This window comes from Pan paniscus, chromosome X, assembly GCF_029289425.2.
Source record: "Pan paniscus chromosome X, NHGRI_mPanPan1-v2.0_pri, whole genome shotgun sequence".
Lineage (NCBI taxonomy): Eukaryota > Metazoa > Chordata > Mammalia > Primates > Hominidae > Pan > Pan paniscus.
In genome coordinates this window covers 95,096,825-95,120,501 of record NC_073272.2, presented here as the reverse complement: position 1 = coordinate 95,120,501, position 23,677 = coordinate 95,096,825, and the positions used below count along the sequence as shown (strand labels likewise).

Below are 23,677 nucleotides of genomic sequence, written 5' to 3'. Positions count from 1 at the left end.
ATCATACTAATTCAACCTAAGTGTTCATCATTGCATGAATAGTTAAAGAAAATGTGTTATATATACACAATGAAAAATTATTCAGCCATACAAAGAATAAAATGCTGTCATTTGCAGCAACGTGGATGGGACCGGAAGTCATTATTGTTAAGTGAAATAAGCCAGGCAAGAAAAGACAAATCTCATGTGTCTAGTCCTGTGTCACCAGTACACTTCTTCAATTATGAAGGTTTTGTATGTGTATGTACATGTGATATAAATGCATAGCTATATACATATAAAATATATACTCAATTTACATTTACATTGAATACACATATGTATCACATATACTTACAGATTAATATATAAATATTTATACATAGTTTTCTTGATTATTCCAATTTATTCTTTTATAGGAAATTTATTCTTTTATAGGAACCTCAATTTAGCATCTATAAATAAAATTAAAAACAACTATTGGGATTTCAATTTGAATAGAATTAAATACATAAATTTTGAAAAGATTGACATTTTGTGCTAATAAATAGTTCCACATATGAACATATACCTCCCCATATTTTACGTCCTATTTTGTATTTCTTTCAACTTTTAAATGGATTGTAAATGTATTTTTTCCTATGAAATATATTTGTATGTATTTTATAACCTTAATCATGCTTGTAGGCAGCACAATACTAACATCATTTTAGTTGATTATTGACAGCATGGAGGAAAGTTCTTGTTTTTATATGTTTCTTTTTATCCATTAATCTATCAAATTATCTTCTTAATTCCAATAACTCTTTTCCTTGAGTTACATTTTTTTAAAAGTGTGTAACCATATAATTTACCAGTAAAGATGTTTTCTTATATTCTATTATTTATCAAGAGGTTTTTAATCCTATTGGGTTGGTGCAAAAGTAATCGTGGTCTTTACCATTGAAAGTAATGGCAACCTAATATATTAGCTAGAATTTTTTAAATACTCTTAAAATACTCAAATCTTCAATAATGTTGACAACACAAACTCTGTCTTGTTCTTGGTTTTAATGAAAATGATTTTAGCGTTTCACCATTTAGTATAATATTTGTAATAGGTCCTGTGGTATGCCACCCAAATCTCCCATTTCAGTCTATTTGGTGGTTTAAGCAACCCAGATGTATTCTTTTTCAAGAGGATCTTAGCTGTTCTTGGCCATTTGTATTACCATATAAATATTAGAATCAGCTTATCATTTAACATGAAACTAGGTGCTGGAATTTTGAATCAAATTTCATTGAATATTAGATTAATTAAAGAACAGCTAGTATATTTTAAATATTGAGCATCCTAATCCATAACCATGGTAAAACCTGAAAAATTTTTTAGTGTTGATGTGACACTCAAAGGAGATAGTCATTGGAGTATCTCAGTTTTCAAATTTTCAGATTAGGGATGTTCAATCAGTAAGTATAATGCAAATATTCTAAAATTTAAAAAAATCTGAAATTTGAAACACTGGTTTCAAGCATTTTTGATAAGGTATACTCAACCTGTATCAGCCTTTCTAATTTATATACTGGCTAGAATCTCCAGTATAATGTTGTCTAGATATGATGATAACAGATATTTTTGCCTCATACCTAATTTCAAGAAAAGCACTTTCAATATTTCACTTTTAAGTATGAACCTTGCCATAGGTTTTATATAGATGCCCTTTATCAGACTAAAAATTACGAACAAGGATTAAATTCAATATTTTTATTGTATTGTTTGTAATTATTTTCATCTTTATTTTATCAATACGGGGAATTACATTGATTGATTTTCTTTTAAACATTGTAGAAGTGAAGCAGAGCTCGATGGTGCAATAGGATCCTCCAGTGATTGTCCCCCTGAAGAAACATCAATTTGAATGGCTTTTAATGCAAGACAATACCTTCCCAACAGCTAAGAAAAACAGGTGAAAGATCACAGTACCTGATTTTAGCATAATAACAAAAAAGATGCATTGAAGAGTGTAGGAAGGACAATCTTGCATTGCCTGCATCAATGCTCCCTGAACACCAGGCATAATGAAAAGAAACACTATCCAATTGGAGGAGGGAGAAGGAAGTGTGCCTGAGACTGTGCCTTGGAAGCCAGTGCCAGGTATGCCACAGTAAAACACAGCACTGGGTAGAAACCCCATCATCCCTGATTTCAGAGTGGTGATCATGAAAAGAGCTTCTAGACCTGCCTCAATGTCAGAAGGGAATCTGTCACCCAAGCAGAATGGACTTGAGTCCCTGCCCACATCATCACCAGCTGAGTTAAGTGGCTCAGTGCAAATGAATTTTAGTGCCAGAATGGCAAACTTAGGCATAGGGTGCCCTCTAGTGCTGAAATGGCTGCAGTGACCACAGGCTTAGGGAACACAGTTCCCTATGAATTCCTTAAAGGCCCTCTGAAAAAGGACAAGTATAAACATGGTCAGACTGAGAAGACTGTAGGAAACACCTAATTATTATTCAATGCCCAAGTATCAATATGTGTCAAGAAGCATCCAGAATATTCACAGAAATATAACCTCACTGAACAGAATAAATTAGGCACAAGTGACCAAATCTAGAGAGATGGAGGTATGTGATCTCTTAGGTCTCTTAGATAGCGAATTTAAAATATGCATTTTGAAATAACAAACTTCAAGAAAACACAGAGAAATAATACAGAACATATCAGATAACTTTAAAAGAGAGATTGAAATAAAAAAATGAAACTGAAATCCTAAAGCTGAAAAATACAGTAAAATAAAATAAAATAAAAAAATGCATGAAAGGGTCTCTACAAAGGAATTGACCAAGCAGAATAATCAGTAATCTCAAAGACAGGCCATTTGAAAATACTCTCAGAAGAGATAAAAGAAAAATAAAGAATGAAGTAATCCCAGCACTTTCGGAGGATGAGATGAATGGATTGATTGAGCCTAGGTGTTTACAAAATTTTTTTAAAAAGACTAAAAGACAAAACTATTAAAAAGATTAATGCTTGCAACAATTTGTTAAAGAAGACAATTAAACAAGATGTAAATAGAAATATCTAACATCAAAATGTGAAAGTATTAAAGGTAAAATGTACAGTTTTTTGTTTGCATCTTTTATTTGTGATCAAAGTTAAGTTGTTAGCATTTTAGAACAACTTGTCGTAACTATATTTTTATTAGCATCATGGTAGCCATAAAGCAAAAGTCTATAATAGATACGCTGAAAATACAAGCAAGGAACCAAAAAATACTACTAGAGGAAAGCAATTAACCACAAAGGAAGGCAGTAAGAGAGGAAGAAAGAAAAAAGAGATTTACAAAACAACCAGAAAACAAATAACAAAATAGCAGTAGTAAGACTTTACCTATCAATAGTAACATTAAATGTAAATAGGTTAATTCTCCAATTAAAAGACATATAGTGGTTGAATAATAATGAATAAAACCCAATTATATGCTGCCTACAAGAAACTCACTTGACCTATAAAGACACACATGAACTAAAAGTAAAAAAAAATGGAAAAATTACTTTATGCAAATGAGCATAAAAAGAGCAAGAGTATCTATACTAGTATCAATAAAATAGACATTAAATCAATCATGGTAAGAAAGACAAATAAGGTCATTATGTAATGATTAAGTGGTCAATACAGCAAGAGGATATGACAATTAAAAATATGTATGCATCCAACACTGGAGCACCTAAATTTATAAAGCAAACATTAATAGAGTTAAAGGGAGTTAAAGGGAGTTAATGGCAGTACAATAATAGTAAGGAACATCAGCACTCCACTTTCAGCAATGGACAGATCATCCAGATGAAAAATAGAAAGAAAATATATCAGAGTTAAACTGCACTCTAAATGAAATAGACCTAACAGACATTTAGAGAATATTCCATCCAACAGCTGTAGAACATACATTTTTTCTCAACAACACATGGAACACTGTCCAGGATAGATCATATGTTAGACCAGAAAACAAGTTTTAACACATTTTAAAAAATCAAAATTTTCTTTAGTATCTTTTTTGACCACAATGGAATAAAACAAGAAATAAATAACAGGAAGAACTTCAGAAACTGTACAAATACATGAAAATTAACACATGCATGAACAACCAACAAATCAATTTAAACATTAAAAATGAATTTAAAATATTCCTGGGTACATCCAACCAGTCAAGATTGAGTCAGGAAAAAATAGAAAACCTGAACAGACCAATAATAAGTAACACAATTGAAGCAGTAATAAAATATATTCTATCAAAAGAAAGCTCGAGGGCTAACATTTTCACTACTGAATTCTACCAAACATTTAAAGAAGGACTAATACCAATTATACGCGAACTATTCCAAAAAAATTAAAGAGGAGGAAATACTTCCAAACTTATTTTACAAAGACAGCATTACCTTGGTACCAATACCAGATAAGGACACAATAAAAAAATAGAAACCTACAGGGTAATCTATCTAATGAACATAGATGCAAAAATACTCAACAAAATACTAGCAAACCAAATTCAACAACACTTTTAAAAGACCATTTACCATGATCAAGTGGGATTCACCCCAGGGATGCAAGGATGCTTCAACATACACAAATCAATAAACATGGTACATCACATTAACAGAATCAAGGACAAGAGCCATACGATTATTTCAATAACTGATGAAAGGCATCTGTTAAAATTTGGCATTCTTTTATGATAAAAACTACCAACAAATTGGGTATAGAAGGAATATATCTCAACAAAATAAAAGCCATATATGACAAACTCACAGCTAATATTTTACTGAATCATGAAAAATTAAAAGCTTTTATTCTAAGATCTGGAATAAGATCTATATGCAACTGTAAATTAGTATAGCCATTTTAAAAAACAGTTTGGAGACTTCTCAGAAAACAAAAAGTAGAACTGCCATATTATGCAGCAGCAGTCCTAATATTTGGTATATATCTAAAAGTAATGAAATCAGCATGTTAAAGAGATACCTGCATTCTCATGTTTATTGCAACACTATTCACAATAGCCAAGAAATGAAATCAACTTAAGTGCCTATCTACAAATGAATAAAAAAGATGATATATACATATATACACACACACATATGTATATATACACATATATTGTTTTATATGTGTAACATTGCTTATATATAACATTGTTTCATATACCATTGTTTATATATGTACATTATATATATAACAATCAAATATGATTTAGCCATAGAATATAATAAAATCCTGTAATTTGAAGCAATGTGGATGAAACTAGAGGACATTATGCCAAGTGAAATAAGCCAGACACAGAAAGACAAATACCATGTGATCTTACTTATATGTGGAATCTGAAAACATTTATCTCAGGGAAGGAAGACTAAATTCTGGTGCTCTATTATACAAAAGGGTGACTATAGCTAATAATGAATTGTATATTTCAAGATAACTAGAAGAGAGGATTTCGAGTGTTATTCCAAATTTGAAAAATGTTTAAAGTGATCAATGAGCTAATTACTCTGATTTGATCATTACACTATGTATACCTATATTGAAACATCACACTGTATCCCATAAACATGTACAATGATTTAGTTATAAATAAAAACAACATAGAAAGACAAATATTGTATTCCTCAAATACTTCACATTTAGATATTTGGGTATTAATATTAACCTATTTATATATTTCTAAATTTTATTTAATAATATCTTTTTATGAATTTTGCATCTAAGTTTATGAGATACATTGACTTGTATTTCTCCCCTCTTTTCAAACGTCCTTATCAGATTTAAATAGACATTATCTGGCTCATAAAATCAGTGGAGAGTGTTTCCTTTTCTTTTTCTTTTTATTGGAATTGTATGTAATATAGGAGTAATTTCTTCATTAAAATATGGAAAAAGTTTCCAGTGAAGCCATCTGAGGCTTGAGTTTTCTTTGTGGGAAGATTTTAATTAAGAATTTAATTTAATAGATATGACTATTTACATGTCCTATTTTCTTATGTCAGCTTTAACAAGGTATGTTTTTCGATGATTTTTTTCTATATCATTCAATTTTATTTGCAAAATATTTTTCATAATTCTCTTTTATTATCTTTTAATGTTTCTGTGATTGGTAATGCTGCCTCTTTTTATTTCATGATTCAATACATTATAACATCTCTTTCCCTTTTTTCACCTTGATTTGGCTTGTTAGGAGTTTATCAATTTTATTCATATTTTCAATAAACTAAATTATGTCTTTATTGATTTTCTCTATTTTATTTACTATTTCATCGATTTTGATTACATTTCGTGATGGTTAATACTGAGTGTCAACTCGATTGGATTGAAGGATGCAAATTACTGATCCTGCATGTGTCTGTGAGGGTGTTGCCAAAAGAGATTAACATTTGAGTCACTGAGCTGAAGAAGGCAGACCCACCCTTAATCTGGTGGGCACAATCTAATCAGCTGCCAGCGAGTATAAAGCAGGCAGAAAAACGTGAAAAGATGAGACTGGCCTAGCCTCCCAGCCTACATCTTTCTCCTGTGCTGGATGCTTCCTGCCCTCAAACATCAGACTCCAAGTTCCTCAGCTTTGAGATGCGGACTGGCTCTCCTTGCTCCTCAGCTTGCACACAGCCTATTGTGAGACCATGTGATCATGTAATAAACTCACATATATATATATGTATATATATCCTATTAGTTCTGTCCCTCTAGGGAACCCTAACTGATACATAATTTTATTAATTCCTCTTTCTACTTTTTTGGGGGAGTTAATTTGCTGTTATTTTTTAACTGCATGAGGTGGAAGCTTACATCATTTTTTAAAACTTCAACTTCTATTTTATGTACAGGGGGTACATGTGTAGGGTTATGCCATGGGACCATTGCATGATGCTGTGGTTTGGCTTATGGATCCCGTCACCCTGGTAACGAGCAGAAAATCCAACAGGTAGCTTTTTAACCCACTCAACTCTCTTCTCCCTTCGGTAGTCCACAGTGTCCATTGGTCTCATATTTATGTCCTACGTCATTCATATTTAATGTTTCCTTTTAATCTTGCGTCTTTTCTCAGCAGAGTTTTTACTGCATCCTGCATATATTCAAACATTACATTTTATATTATTTTGTTTCAAAAATTTTCTAAAATATATCATGGGATTTTTGATTTGAGGATTAATAGAAGTAAATGCTTTTAATTTTCAAAAATATGAGTTTTTAAATTTTGCATTATTAGTATCTAGCTTAATTTTACTATCATCAGAAAGAAGACACTGTATGATTTCAGTCTTTATTTTTAACTTAAGGGTGTTTTTAATTGGAAAAAAAATACTATCATTTACAACTTGGAATGGATGTAAATTGTAATTTCTTGAACAGCAGTGTTGACGGTTGTGCTGAAGTCTACAGCCACAGCCTATTCTGCAGGCTCCAAGTTATGGTTCAGAAGGTTTTAAAAAGAGAGAGTCCAAAAATGCTCCATTGGTAAAGGTTTCCTATTAAAATTTTGTGTGGACAGTGACAACCTGACACCTGTTTCACTCTAGAACAATGCAGACAATGCTAAACAAACATACATGGGCATGCCACCAGGGTGTGTCATTGTCACCATGGGTCAGAGTACATGAAGTAAAAGAGGCCGATCCTACTAGTGAGGCCACGTCTCATGGTTTATCCTTCACCCATTTTTCTGCATGTCATCCTGAGGTAAACGAATTTTAAATGTGTTTGTTTTCAGTAAACCAGCTATGACAATTTATACTAAACAAATTGAACTAGAACACATTTGAATAGGTTTTGAATTTGTTTTTCCATTTTTCGTTTTTAATACAAATGTCTGACTGTGCTCAATCGTCAATTTGCATACATAAAAAACTGGCCACCCCGAACAGTGTATTAATCATTAGCAAATGGCACTTTAAGGAGTCCTTTTCATTAAGGTAGTACAAGTATTTATATTGTAAAACTGATGTGTAGCTTGATCTTCAGGGGGCAGGACCATCAACCAATACATACAGATTTTTTGTGTGGTCAGAAGGTACTTCTGACATTCAGTTTTGCTATGTAGAAATAAATAAATGAACTTTTTTCTTTTTTCTATTTTTTTTATAAGAGGTAAGTAAAAGATTCAATTTGATTTTTCTACAAGGGAGAAAAAGGAGTTGAAAATAGGTCTTCATTTTGCAGTCATCTGTATGAATTCTTCATAGTTGACTTGTTAGCCTCTATCAATATCTGCTTCTCTGATCATTTCATCTACTTCTTCATCTGTTAGTTTTTCTCCTGTTTGTCATGACGTGACATAGTTCTGCTGCACTGATGTAACCATTGCCACCCTTGTCAAAGACTCAGAATGCCTCATGGATTTCTTCTTTACTATCTGTATCTTTCATTTTTCTAGCTATCATAGCCAAAAATTCGGGGAAGTCAATGTTGCCGTTACCATTGGCATCCACTTCGTTGATCATATCCCGTAATTCGGCTTCTGACCCAGTGACCTCATGACAGTTCCAGGTTCCTTTGTTGTGATGGTGCCATCTCCATCTTTATCCAATAGAGAAAGCTTCCCTGAATTCAGCAATCTGTTCTTCGGTCAGCTGATCAGACATGGTGCCAGCGAAGGGAGGAAGAGGAGAAGGAGCGAGGGTGGCTGCACCATCGCAGGGGCTGTGATGGCGAGGGTGTGCCTCCAATACTGCTGCTGCTGCTAAGGCGCGCTACGCGCTGTGCCGCCGCCACTTCCTGGCGCCGCGTCCAGGAGACTCCTAGCACCGCTGCCAGATTTCAGTCTTATTTATTTATTTATTTAATTTTTATTATACTTTAAGTTCTACGGTACGTGTGCACAACGTGCAGGTTTGTTACATATGTATACATGTGCCATGTTGGTGTGCTGCACACATTAACTCATCGTTTACATTAGGTATATCTCCTAATGCTATCCCTCCCCCCACCCCTCACCCCACCACAGGCCCCTACCATCAGAGTGAACAGGCAGCCTACAGAATGGGAGAAAATTTTTACAATCTATCCCTCTGACAAAGGGCTAATATCCAGAATCTACAAAGAACTCAAACAAATTTACAAGAAAAAAACAAACAACCCCATCAAAAAGTGGGTGAAGGATATGAACAGACATTTCTCAAAAGAAGACATTTATGCAGCCAACAGACACATGAAAAAATGCTCATCATCACTGGCCATCAGAGAAATGCAAATCAAAACCACAATGAGATACCATCTCACACCAGTTAGAATGGTGATCATTAAAAAATCAGGAAACAACAGGTGCTGGAGAGGCTGTGGAGAAATAGGAACACTTTTACATGGTGGGACTGTAAACTGGTTCAACCATTGTGGAAGTCAGTGTGGCGATTCCACAAGGACCTAGAACTAGAAATACCATTTGACCCAGCCATCCCATTACTGGGTATATACCCAAAGGACTATAAATCACGCTGCTATAAAGACACATGCACATGTATGTTTATTGCAGCACTATTCACAATAGCAAAGACTTGGAACCAACCCAAATGTCCATCAATGATAGACTGGATTAAGAAAATGTGGCACACATACACCATGGAATACTATGCAGCCATAAAAAATGATGAGTTCATGTCCTTTGTAGGGACATGGATGAAGCTGGAAACCATCATTCTCAGCAAACTATCGCAGGGACAAAAAACCAAACACTGCATGTTCTCACTCATAGGTGGGAATTGAACAATGAAAACACTTGGACACAGGAAGGGGAAGATTTCAGTCTTTTTACACTTGTGGAGACTTGCTTATTGCCAAACATATAGTCAATTATGGTAAATATTCTAAATGCACTAGAAAATAATGTGGAATCTCTTATTGCTAGATGGAGTGTTCTATATACATTAATTGTGTCAAAATTGCTATATATGTTCTTTAAATTGTTTTTATACCTACTAGTTTGTTCCTGCCTGTTCTCAATAACTGATGGTATTGAGCGAAATACGTTAAAATAACCAACTATCATGTGGGGCTTTTTTTTAAATTTCTCCTCAAAGTTTTGCTTTTCTTTTAAATACTTTGGGCCTTAATTTTTATTGTATATAAATGTAGGATAATTAGATATTTATGTTGAATGAGCATTTTAGCATTGTAAAATGTTCCTCTTTATCTGTAGCAATTCTTTTTATCATAAACTGTTTTGTTTATATTAGAATAACTTCATAAGTTTTATTTTTTAAAATCCTTCAATCTTGTGTTTTTAAGACATGTCTTTTATGAGTGACTTACATAAGCTTTTATAAATCCAAACGAAGTATTTTTCTTTTTAAAAATGTATTTATTCATTTTAATTTTTATTGCAGTAAAATATACATACAGAAAAGCACAAAAACTATGAGTGTATAATTTTTAAGTTTTTACAAACTAAACAAACTATTGTAGCCTGCAAGTAGATGAAGGAAAAGAACATGACCAATAACTCAGAATCCCTATTTTTCTGCATCCTTTTCAGTCACTGCTATTCCAAAGGTAATTACCTCCTGACATTTAAGAGAATTAAATAGATTATCTCAATGAGTAAGATCAGCTACTGGAACCCTCATTCAGTTAGTGGGATTATAAATTGGTACAATTGGTTTAGTAGAATCTTCAGGATAATTTACTCAGTTGATTATATTCATATCCTATGCCCCAAAAGTTTTCTTCCTAGTAATATACTTAACATAAATTTGTACATATCTGCATCAAAAGACATGAAGAAAATTTTCATAGACGTGCTATTCAAAATATTTCTAAAACCTAAACTGCTCAGCAGCAGGAAAATAGATAAACAAAATGTGGTATATTCACAAAATGGAATACTACACTGCAGTAAGAGTAAATAAACCACATATACATAGGATAATGTGGATGGACTTTAAAACCATGAGTTGAACAAGAGAAGCCAGACCACAAACAATACAGAGTTTAGGTTTGCAATAAAAATTATGTTTTATCCTTAGTTGGACTCTTTTGTTCATTAGTACTAGTGTAATTTCTGATATGTTTGGGGTTTAAACCTACATTCTTATAATTTTTTTCTCATGTTGACTTTGATAAATTTTCTCTTGCCTTCCTTTGGTTTAATTAGGTAGTTTATAGTAGTTTTCCCTTTTGTTAGAGTGTTACTCATACATTTTTAATTTTTTTTAGTGATTACTTGAAAGATTGCAAATACACCTTTGACTTACTAAATTTTACCTTTAACACAGCTGTTCTGTTGTTGCCACATGCCACGTATTATCAATCTAAACACACTTTAAACTTTAAATACAATTAGTATCATTTTAAAAGTGAATATTTATTTAGATTTACCTATATATTTACTTTTTCTGCTACTGTTAATTTCTGTCTTCAGTGCTGTGTGCCAATCTTTCATTTCCTCCTGATGAAGAGCTAGCTGCAATTTTTGCTCCATATGGATTCATATACATATGAAAAGAAGGAAGCTTATTGTTTGCATTAAAGTTATTGATCATCTTTTTCATGTTTAATGCTGTTTGGCCATGGGATCCACTTTTTCTGATAATAATGGTAACACTCCTGCTGTCTTTTGATTTGAAATTTGCATGTAGTATAATAATCCATTCCTTTATTTTCAATATTTTTTCATGTTGCTTTAGATATGGTTCTTGAAAACATCATGTGTTGTTATTGTTTTTAACGTCATCTTACTTTCTAATTTTAAAATTTGTAGTTTGGGCATTTTTACATTTAATACAATAGCTGGTATGTTTGGATTTCTTCCTGTAATCTTATTCTATATTAGCTATTTTTTCCCTCTATGTTCTTATTTTGGGTGAATTTATCAGGATTATGTTCATTTTTTTTTTCATTTGGCTAAATTTGGCATGTCTTTAATTCTGCAGGTGGTTAACTTTCCGTCCTTAAAACTGATTATCAAACACACACACACACACACACACACACACACTACACTCACATCAAAGTAAAATGATAAATCAGCATTCCACTAAGATGCTTTACATATCTATTTCCCTTCCCCAAATGAATCTTAAAATGTTTAGAAATATTCGCTTCTCAGTTGAGACATTTTACTAACCTTCATTCAACCTCAGGTTATTTCTAAGATAGTTTTAAAAAATTAGTGTTAGGCTAATATTGTCATTTCCATTCTATTTTTCTTTTCTGTTTCCATAATTCCATTTAACTTGTATATTATAAATTTTCAATCATGCTAGAAACATTTGCCTAAATTACGAATAACTTCAAAATACATTTATAACTAAGTTTTACATCGTTCTTTTCTCCTCTCTTGATTTCTCTGTTCTGACTAAATGTGCTTTTGGTCAGAACACTTTCTTACATATTTTCTTTCATTAGGATATAGTGTTTTAATAATCTATGAACTCTCATGTGTGCCAAAATCTTTTTCTCCTTCCTTTGCAAATGAATATAATTTGGCATAATGTAGTCGTCTTTAATTATAAAACCTTTTTCTCTCAATGGTATGTGGATCATTCTTCTGTCCTCTAGTTTCTAGTCTCAACTTGAAGAAAAAAGTACTATACTGGCCTGATTTTATTTCTATTGTACATAGGCTATTCTTTCTTTTGAGAAGCTGGTAATATTTTCTCTTCATTTTTTAATTCAAAAATTTTATCAAGATGTATCTACGTCTTTTCTTTCTTCATGAGTCCTACTGCTTAGTCAATGAAAATTTTCAGTGTATACTTGTATTAGTTCGTTTTCACGCTGCTGATAAACACATATCCGAGACTCGGAAGAAGAGGTTTAATTGGACTTAGAGTTCCACGTGATTGGCAAGGCCTTAGAATCATGGTGGGAGGCAAAAGGCAGTTTTTACATAGATGCAGCAACAGAAAAAATGAGGAAGAACAATAGCGGAAACCCCCGATAAACCCATTAGATCTTGTGAGATTTATTCACTATAATGAGAATAACACGGGAAAGATCAGCCCTCATGATTCAATTACCTCCACATGGGTCCCTTCCACAGCATGAGGGAATTCTGGGAGATACAATTCAAGTTGAGATTTGGCTGAGGACACAGCCAAACCATATGATTCTGCCCCTGGCCCCTCCAAATCTCATGTCCTCACATTCAAAAGCCAACCACGCCTTCCCAACAGTCCCCCAAAGTGTTAACTCATTTCAGCATTAACCCAAAAGTCCACAGTCCGAAGCCTCATCTGAGACAAGGCAAGTCCCTTCCACCTATGAGCCTGTAAAATCAAAAGCAAGCTAGTTACTTCCTGGATACAATGAGAGTAAAGGTATTGGGTAAATACAGCCATTCCAAATGGGAGAAATTGGCCAAAACAAAGGGGCTACAGGGCCCATGGAAGTCTGAAATCCAGCAAGGAAGTCAAATTCTAAAGCTCCAAAATGATCTTTGACTCCAGGTCTCACATCCACTTGATGCTGATGCAAAAGGTGGGTTCCTGTGGTCTTGGGCAGCTCCGCCCCTGTGGCTTTGCAAGGTATAGCCTCCCTCCTGGCTGCTTTCACTGGCTGGCATTAGGTGTCTGCAGCTTTTCCAGGTGCACGGTACAAGCTGCCAGCGGATCTACCATTCTGGGGTTTGGAAGATGGTGGCCCTCTTCTCACAGCTTGACTAGGCAGTGCCCCAGTAGGGACTCTGTGTGGGGCTCCCACCCCACATTTCCCTTCTGCATTGCCCTAGCAGAGGTTCTCCATGAGGGCCCCACCTGTGCAGCAAACTTTTGCCTTGGCATCCAGGCATTTCCATACATTTTCTGATATCTAAGCGGAGGTTCCCAAACCTCAATTCTTGACATCTGTGCACCCACAGGCTCAACACCATGTGGAAGCTGCCAAGGCTTGAAGCTTTCACCCTCTGAAGCCACAGCCTGAGCTCTACATTGGCCCCTTTCAGCCATGGTTGAAGCAGCTGGGGCACAGGGCACCAAGTACCTAGGCTGCACACAGCCTGGGGACCCTGGGCTCAGCCCACAAAACTATTATTTTCCTCCTGGGCCTCCAGGCCGGGTGATAGGAGGGGCTGCTGGGAAGGTCTCTGACATGGCCTGGAGACATTTTTCCCATGATCTTCGAGATTAACATTAGGCTACTTGCTACTTATGCAAATTTCTGCAGCTGGCTTGAATTTCTCCTCAAAAAATGATTTTTTTTTTTTCTACTGCATCGTCAGGTCGCAAATTTTCTGAACTTTTATGCTCGGCTTCCCTTTGAAAATGGAATGCTTTTAACAACACCGAAGTCACCTTTTGAATGCTTAGCTACTTAGAAATTTCTTCTGTCAGATACCCTAAATCATCTCTCTCAAGTTCAAAGTTTCACATATTTCTAGGGCAGAGTCAAAATGCCTCCAGTCTCTTTGCTAAAACATAACAAGAATCACCTTTGCTCCAGTTCCCAACAAGTTCCTCATCTCCATCTGAGACCACCTCAGTCTGAACCTTATTGTTCATATCACTATCAGCGTTGTCAAAGCCATTCAACAAGCCTCTTGGAGATTCCAAATTTTCCCACATTTCCCTGTCTTCTGAGCCCTCCAAACTGTCTCAACCTCTGCCTGTTTACCCAGTTCCAAAATCACTTCCACATTTTCGGTTATCTTTTCAGCAACGCTCCACTCTACCGGTATCAATTTACTGTATTAGTCCAGTTTCACGCTGCTGATAAAGACATACCCAAGACTGGGAAGAAAAAAAGGTTTAATTGGACTTACAATTCCACGTGGCTGGGGAGGCCTCAGAATCATGGCGGGAGGCAAAAAGCGCTTCTTACATGGATGCGGCAAGAGAAAAAATGAGGAAGAATGATAGCAGAACCCCCTGACAAACCCATCAGATCTCGTGAGACTTATTCACTGTCACGAGAATAGCACAAGAAAGACCGGCCCCCATGATTCAATTACCTCCCCCTGGGTCCCTCCCACAACACGTGGGAATTCTGGGAGATACAATTGAAGCTGATATTTGGTGGGGACACAGACAAACCATATCAATACTCATGTCTTTCTTTAGAATAATTTTCTTTTTTGTTGTTTAATCATTATTTTTCCTCCATTTATTCCTTTTTTTGGAGGGGAAATTTTATTATTTATGTGCTTTGTATCCTGTATCCTTCTTCTGAGTATTTTATATCATTTTTCTTTTACTGAGATGAGAGAGAGAGCGCAAGCGTGTGAGAGAGAGCAAACACATGTGACAGAGAAAGCAGATTTAGCTTCTTATTTTTCTTGATTCTTTGGTGTTTTGGAGACTCAAGGGGAAACAGCTGAGTATTCGGGTTGCTTTTCCATGCGCGCTAAAGTGAGATTAAGGATTTCTGGGTTCCTGAGGAGCATTACTTTGTTGAGGCCTGTGACTCTCCTCCAGCAAATGATGAACCCAAAAATTCTTTGGCTTATTCTGGTCTTCTTGGAAAAGGCTTCCTATTATTTTGATCCAAATAAACCTGTAGCTGACCTTCTCTGGTGAGCCAAATGGCTTTTCGTTCCAGTAATTAGAAGAAGGCTGCCACTTGAACCTGAAGAAGCCTGGGAGCAGAATATTTACCTCCAGATCTTCAACAGAGAGATAATGGCCTTCATGTGTACTCAGTCAAATCACAGGAGTGGCAACTTGCGTAGTGCAGCTGAAGACATCTCAGTACATTGATTTATATGAGTAATAAAAGAACACAAATCTATTAGCTGGCAAAGAAAAAAACACAATCCACTTAAGAGTACTCAGGAACCTGAGGGAGAAAGGAAAATTGAACGTACAGAGCAAGAGGCTTCCATTGAATGTGGGACAGAAAGTTAACAACAGTGATGAGAAATGTAAGAAAAATTCTAGAGGCACTTAAGAGTACACATGCATAAAAATCAATGCTTTTTGGAACTAACAAAAATATGCTCTTTTACTTAAAATATCAATCAGACATATATCTATTTGTCCCTAGGCAGTCATTCAGATCAATTTAAAGTATTTCTTAAACAACTATGTGGCTAGACATGTGTGAAGCACTGTTCACAAAAAAAAATTCTGTTTTTCTTATGTAGTCTTATCAGAGCAGTTGTAAATTTTAACTATTTCTGATGTAGCTTTATTCAAATTGTCATGGTCTTTTTACCACAGTTCATGTTTGTGTATAAGAAAATGTTAGGTGATCAGTGTATTTACCATATTGAACCTCTGATCTTAGTGGAGTCATAAGGACAGTGCTAGAAAGGACATAGATAAAGGCATAGGCTACATATTGGTAAAAGAAAACAAACTTTAAATGCCATACATATATGTTTTCACTGTGTTGTTTGTAAAATTGGTGAAATGAATGTTTAATAGCAAATAGAAACACATAATCAGTTGATTCAAATATTTTACATCGTATTTGTCATATTATTCATGTATTATTCTGTTGAAGGGCAAAGTTTTATTTATTTTTCAACATAATTGAGATAAAACACCTTACTGCTTAAAACCTGAATGAACCAGGTATGAGCCTATATTAATAATATTATCTATCAAATTTCTAGGCCTGGTTTTAGTTTTGTTCCTTAGGTTCTGCCTGTTTTCTCTACTATTGAATGTTTGGATAAATTAGCATAAGGAAAAACATAATTTGAATATTTTCTTTTCAGATAGCTTTCTATCATTTCCCTTAAACATATAGCAACATTGTTATTGAACATATTAAGGTAACTATATTAAGACATATTTGTGTGTTGTATGAAGAATTTTTTGACTTGTGCTATCTGCTGTTGTATATTCCATTTACTTTTTTCATTTTATGCAGAAGTATTTTTAGATATTTTATGTAGAAATCTGCACTGATCACAAACTTTTTGTACGTTCCCTGTATATTTCTATTGGCATGCATTTCCTTTTCAGTTTTCAGATACAAAGTACTAAGTGTACATTGATCTGTGCTGGCTATCTTCCAAGATTATTGAGTCTTATGCTTTTATGAATTGTTTCTTACTTTTGTACTTGGTTCTGTACACTTAAAAACTATTGATAGAATGCTGGCTATGGGTCAGGTACTGTGCTTGTGGATGAAAACAACACATTGTTCTCCCCTTCATAGAGCTAATATTCTATCATAGAAGTACACCTAGTACAAATCTAAACACAATGTTGTTTAACTACATTTATAAGTGCTAAAACAAGTGTGAGGTTCTAAGAAATCAACAAACATTTAGTGCATTGCCCCATAAACAGAGAAGTATGTTAGACTGTGGGGAATTCAAAGTTAAATATGATTCAGTTCCTAGTATTAAGAACTTTATGCTCTAATCTGGAAGACATATAAGTAACTTGCAATTACAAATGGGTGTGATGAGTGCTCTGATAGGTGTAAGCACGGTGCCCTCCAGGGACACATAGGAGGACCACCTGCTCCAATCTTGGAAGCTGAGGGAAGGCTTCTTAGAGAAGGGGTCATAAAAGCTAAATGTGCCAAGTAGTAGATAGATGAAGATGAGAAAGGGACTGGTGAATATGACTCTGGGATTGAGGCAGTAGAGCCAGATGCCAGAATTGGGAACCAAAAGTGATTGATTATGGCTGGAGCATAAATATTTTGTCTATATTTTAATAAAATGTGTTTCCAAAAGAGTAGAGAGTTCATGTCTTCCTACTCTGTTGAGTGAGTTCATGACAGCATGGTGTTAGGAACTGAAGCCAGAATCTCTGAGTTTGAAAACCAGCAAGTTAATAAGTAAAGTTAGCAAGTAAATTAAGCAAGTTAGCAAGTAAACTTAATCGTTTACTGTCTGTGTGCTCTTAGGCAATTCACTTAATGTCTCTGTACCTCATTTTCTTGATCTGCAATCTGGCAATAATCATGGTACCTTCTTCGCACACTTCTCATGATGATCATACATCTCTACAACAAAAGTGCTTAGAAGAATGTATATTCTATATATGCAGTATTGATTAAGTATTATCTATTGTTATTATTTGTAATACAGACAAGCACATTAATGAAAAATAGGCAAGGATAATCTAGCATGAAGCATTGTGATAGAATAGAAAGAGCATGGAATAAAAATTCAGAAGACATGGAATATGGTACTGGCTCTATCTTTACTTACTGTATGTCCAGGCAAGTTAATTGATCTCATTAACACTTAGTTCCCTCATTCATAAACGAAAATAATGATATCTCACTTTTCTCCCTAAATCAGTATAAAAATGATAATTGTTACTGTTGTTATTATTATTGCCAGTATTAGTTACAGAGGAGGAAAAATCTATATTTGGGTAGATATTATTTATCATAAATAACAGCTATTAACTTGAGCCCCTTTAATATTTGCATAACAAGGATGATCATTTTTAGTTGTAAATGTTTTCCTTTGTCCCTGTGGGAATTATTATCCTATTAACATAGGATAGGATTAACTAGTTTAAATTCCATTCCATATATCTGTATCTATCTAGCTAGCTATGGACATTATTTATGCTATTATATAATAACATCTCAATAGCCCTTCACGATAGTAGTAGGAAGTAACTTGTGTAACCGTATTAATTTATTCTATGTAATATATACTTCATATTATAAACATGATCCAATTTATAAATTTACTCACATTTTCGATTTGCATCAAGTTTGTCTTGTGGAACTTATAATGTCACAACTTCTCATTTGGCTTTGTGGCTTTATCATTGTATAATATACTTACAGAAAGAAAAGGTACCATATTTCTTGGTGAATGTCCTGTAATACCTAACCAAATTCCTTGAATATAACACCTACACAATTGTTTATTGAATGAATGAAGAGCATGCATCAATTTTCAACTGTGTGTTCTAATCAATATTGTAAGATATTGACAAACACATATCAAGAATCTTATTGTATTTGTATAGATTGTAACTATGAAATTGAAAATTAATTTTGGGATAAAATTATAATTGACCTCCTGCTCCCTTTTGTCGTGTTAGCTAACTCCTACTTATCTTTTAGATGTGTCTGTTTATCTAAAAGTTTATCAATGAAGCTCTTCTCTGGATCCCCAGAGTAAGTATCTTTTGTCACATGCACTCATTATAGTCTATTTCTCCTTTGTTGCACTTGTCACCATTGTAATTAAATAATTGAAGTGTATCTATTTGCCTAATGCCCCCCTTACCTGCAAGACCATATACTTCCTTAGGAGGTCGTCTTGTGTTTCTCTGGTGCAGCGCCGTATACTTAGTGCCTAGAATAATTTTTTATATAGGTGCTTAATAAAATGAATTGAGTGAGTGTATGAATACAATATTGATGTCTGTGTGGTCTATTATATTACATACTTTTCTACGTAGTTGTTGCAATTTCTTTAATATACAGTGTTTATCTAATTTATATATATATATTATAAAGGAATAACTAAAACTCTGGTGCTGTAGACATATATCACATATGCGTCTTCTGGAGAACCAAACTTTGAAATGGACAATGATTTGCATTAAGTTTTTTGGCTTGTGCTTTCTGGGTCAACACTTGTGACTGAATAACTGAAGATGGTGCAGAAAGAGAAAAAAGATAAGCTATAAAGAAGCTATAATAAGCTATTAAGAAGTCACAACAAAGGTTTCAGCCAATGCCATGAGAAGCTCTGCAGCTGAGATGGCACTTCAGATTTTTCCTGAATTGGGACAAGGAGACCAGACCTATATAAACCTGCATTAATCAATCATTGGATGTAGCCTGCACTCCAGAAGGATTTATTCATGAGATAAATGCTCTTTATGAGAGGGACTTTTAAGCTAAGGGTACATGCTAGCAGGGACAACTCAGCAGTGATCTTTCAGCTATCACTGTTTTCAGAGAATGAGTGCATCAGTCTCAAATAGGGGTGGTGATGGTCATAATCTGAGCACTGAAACACTTCCCACTACAGTCTACTCTTTGTGCCACCTGAATCTATTTGCTTCATTTAAGATGTGGAAGCAGCTCCTTTTGGATTCTGGGGCCTTCTTTTCTTTGAGAAAATTACAAGATGAAGGTTAACTAGGCAAACTACAGCCTTTACCACAGCAGCTGATCCTACTTTACTATGCAGTTTAGCTCTCTCTAAACTAGTGCTTCTGCTGCTGTAGATTACTTCCTAATGGGATAACCTAAACTTCCATTTATGAGGAGTCTGACCTTGTACTCACCATGTCTCTCTGAGACTCTGCTCAATTTGATCATTTACCTCTAAAATTGGGCAAAATAATTTCAAAAGATAACCAATGGGGCCACATGAGTGAAAACATATTATTCTCCATTCTCATTGAGTAATAGCATTCCTATTCCTTTCTCAATGACCAGGATCAATTACACTGCTATGATGGTGACTCCTTTCTTTACCTGATGATCTCTTGGCAGAAAAAGCCCAAAGTAAATGGGTAACAATCATAGCTCGAAATTTAAATGGGAACTTTGCTCTGTCTCCTAGTAGAAGTATTTGCATCTGGGAGCCAAGACTCCTAAAGCTTCAGAGCTTAAAGCTGTAATTTGGGGAGACACAGATTCTACAAATTGGTCAGCTGGAGTGTCTGTTTCTCATTTCATTCCTGGATCTATCTATCTATCTATGTACCTATCTATCTATCAATTATCTATCTATCTATCTATCATATATCTATCTTATATCTATTCTACCTATCTGGGGGCACCAAACCATATTGGTCATTAATTTCACTGTGTCCTGGAAGATCATACCACTCTATTTTCATAAGGTACCATCTGCAAGCTGGTGCCTCAGTCATGCCTTTAATAGGTTATTACATTGTTCTATCAGATTGGCAGATTCTGTGTAGTATCATATATAATTAGAACCAGGTATTCACTGTTGTACCTCCTTTGTTCTAATGTGGGCCAATTTATCGGTGTAAAGGAACATTAGGTAATGTTCAGGATCAGTGAATAAAACACTTGATAAGCCTTTGTTTCACACCCCATAGATAAAAAAAGGCAAACAGTTACCCAGAATGTATGTCATTTCCAGTCAAGGTGAATCAGTATTCAATGTATTCATGTTACCACTAAGTGGCTAATCTCAAGGGATAGAGCCATATCAGTGACTCAGCAATAGTTTCAATCAAATATAAGATATTTGGGAACAGGAGTTTTAATATTTTATTTGGTGTATGCCAGCCCGTGCTGTCTGCCCCCATGAGCACTCTGTTTATCTGCTTGTGGACGCATTACCATGTGGATTATTACAGATAGTTGTTGCTGTCAACTGGCTGAGATGTTCTGTCTACTTGGCTTTTTAGTGTCACTTTTGTGATGGATGCATTCCAAAGGACAACACCATGAGATATAAACATGTTTATAGTTTGTTACCATTCCCATGAGACCAACTATATGATTCTCTCTCAAGTCACCTTATCCTTGATCTTCCAATCTTTCTTCTTTCAGGCTCCTGACCAACTAGCCACACTATAAGCCACTGTCTATGAATCTGTATAAATTCTAATCTCAGGCTACATCTATTTCCACACAAGTGGATAACTCATTGTATTATTGGCTGACGCTCTGGACATTAAGCTGACCTTCTCTTCATGGTTGTCTTTCAAGCCACCAGCAAGATTGTAGTATAGCCACAGTCCATTTTCTGCATTCACCCACATGCCAAGCTGATCTGTGAACTAAACGCAGTCCTTCTTCTCATTCACGTATTGATTAAATGTGACTCACCTCCACCATGTAGTCATTAAGTTTGAACTGAAGAAGAGGGTAAGTGTTATATTGGTAGATGACCTGAGTGGGGTGGAGGGTCTAGGCCGTGTAGGAGTCTACGTTGTGACTGATTCTTCTATTAGAATTTGACATAACCTCTACTTGGTAACTTTACCACCGCACATATTTATAATACAATAGGGTCTTAGGAATCATAGTGGTCCAAGTGGCATGACAGGTTACACACTATAGCCTTGTCCTGCTACAAAGCGAGTTCCTGCTATGAAGTTCATCCCAAACTGATGATTTTACATCACCTGACATATGGTTCAGAACAGTATTCCCAAGTATGTAATATGTGCTCTATAGAACCTGAAGAGGCCTGGCAAGATTTGTGCTTCCCTGTTAGTGGTTAGAAATGGGGGTTGTCCCTTACATTAGAGAGGAAGTCCTATCATGTTCCAGATCACTGTGTACTCCCCTCCCCTGCCCAAATTTTACTCATCTGGCAGGCGCTTGTAGGTTTTATCTCCCATACTCTGGAGTGCACGTGTCCTACCAAGGCCTCCAATGTACTTGCCATTTCTTGTTCATCCAGTTTGACTAACATAATATAATGATATATTGGACCAATATGATGTTTCGTAGCATGTTCAGATTGCCCACATGTCTTTAAACTATTTTAAAATAGGTAGCAGGAGAGTTAACATAGCCATAGGGAAAAACTACAAATGCACATGTGGTCGATCCAAAATAAATGAGATCTGTTTCTATCCTATTTTGGTTAGGATTGAAAAGACATTCGCCAGATTTATGGACATATACCAGGTATCTGAGGCCATGTTATTCTGCTGTAGTTGCAATATCACATTTGGCACAGTAACTGGAAATAGGGCTAGTGGTAATTTAATTTGTCATAATCAACTGTCACATTTGAGGATCCAACTGGCTATTGTATGAACCAAACTCAGACTGGTAAATTAAACAGAGATATAATGGTGAAAACCATGCTTGTATACCTTAGGTCTATATAGTTGGCACTGATTTGTATTACTGCTCAGGAGACAATATTTGTTTCACTATCTGGTCTTGGACAAAGTGGACAATCTCAGAGAATTCTAATTGGTCTTCTCTGCTACAAAAGCGCCAACCCAAGAAACCAATATGGGGGTTCTGCCAACTACCTATTATATGCATTTCAATTTTACATTCATGGGTCATGGAAATGCTAGTTGGATGTGGACCCAGTGGATTCATTGCAAATCAGACCTAGTCCTGGACTCCGCCATTTATTACCCGGCTCCCAGATATAGTCTGGATATGTGTCCCTGCCCAAATCTCATGTTGTAATGTAATCTCCAGTGTTGGAGGTGGAGCCTGGTGTGAGATGATTTGATCATGGTGGTGAATTTCTCATGAGTGGTTTAGCACTATCTAACTTAGTACTGTCCTCATAATCATGACTGAGTTCTCATGAGATCTGGTTGTTTAAAAGTGTCTAGCACCCCCTCCCTCTCTCTTTTGTTCCTGCTCTGGTAATGTGACATGCCTACTCCTTCTTTGCCTTCCATCATGATTGTACATTTCCTAAGGCCTCCCCAGAAGCTGAGAAGATGCCAGCTCATGCTTCCTGTACAGCCTGCCAAACTGTGAGTCAATTAAACCTCTTCTCTTTATAAATAACTCAGTCTCAGTTATTTCTTTATAGCAATGTAAGAACAGACTAACACTTCCATACACCCTCATTTCATTTGGGGAGCTACAAATGACATTTTTTTCCCCTGAGTATCAACATCAATTCAGACCTTGTGTCCAACAGTCCTCAAAATGTTTGGAGTTTACCTATCAGTACTATACTCTTTTAATTATAATTTTATTTTTTTTAATTTTTGGGGGTACATAATAAATGTATATATTTATGGGGTACATGAAATATTTTGATGCAGGCATATATAGTGTGTAATAATAACATCAGGGTAAATAGGGTATCCATAACCTCAAGCATTTATCCTTTGTGTTACGAAGAATTCAATTATACTATTTTAGTTATTTTAAAATGCA

At 35.1% G+C, this 23,677-nt stretch overlaps 1 pseudogene; it reads right to left on the bottom strand.

The window, feature by feature from the left end:
* Positions 1–7,510: 7,510 nt before the first annotated feature.
* Positions 7,511–8,894, bottom strand: LOC100980930 (calmodulin-like; annotated as a pseudogene).
* Between the last annotated feature and the right edge of the window lie 14,783 nt (positions 8,895–23,677).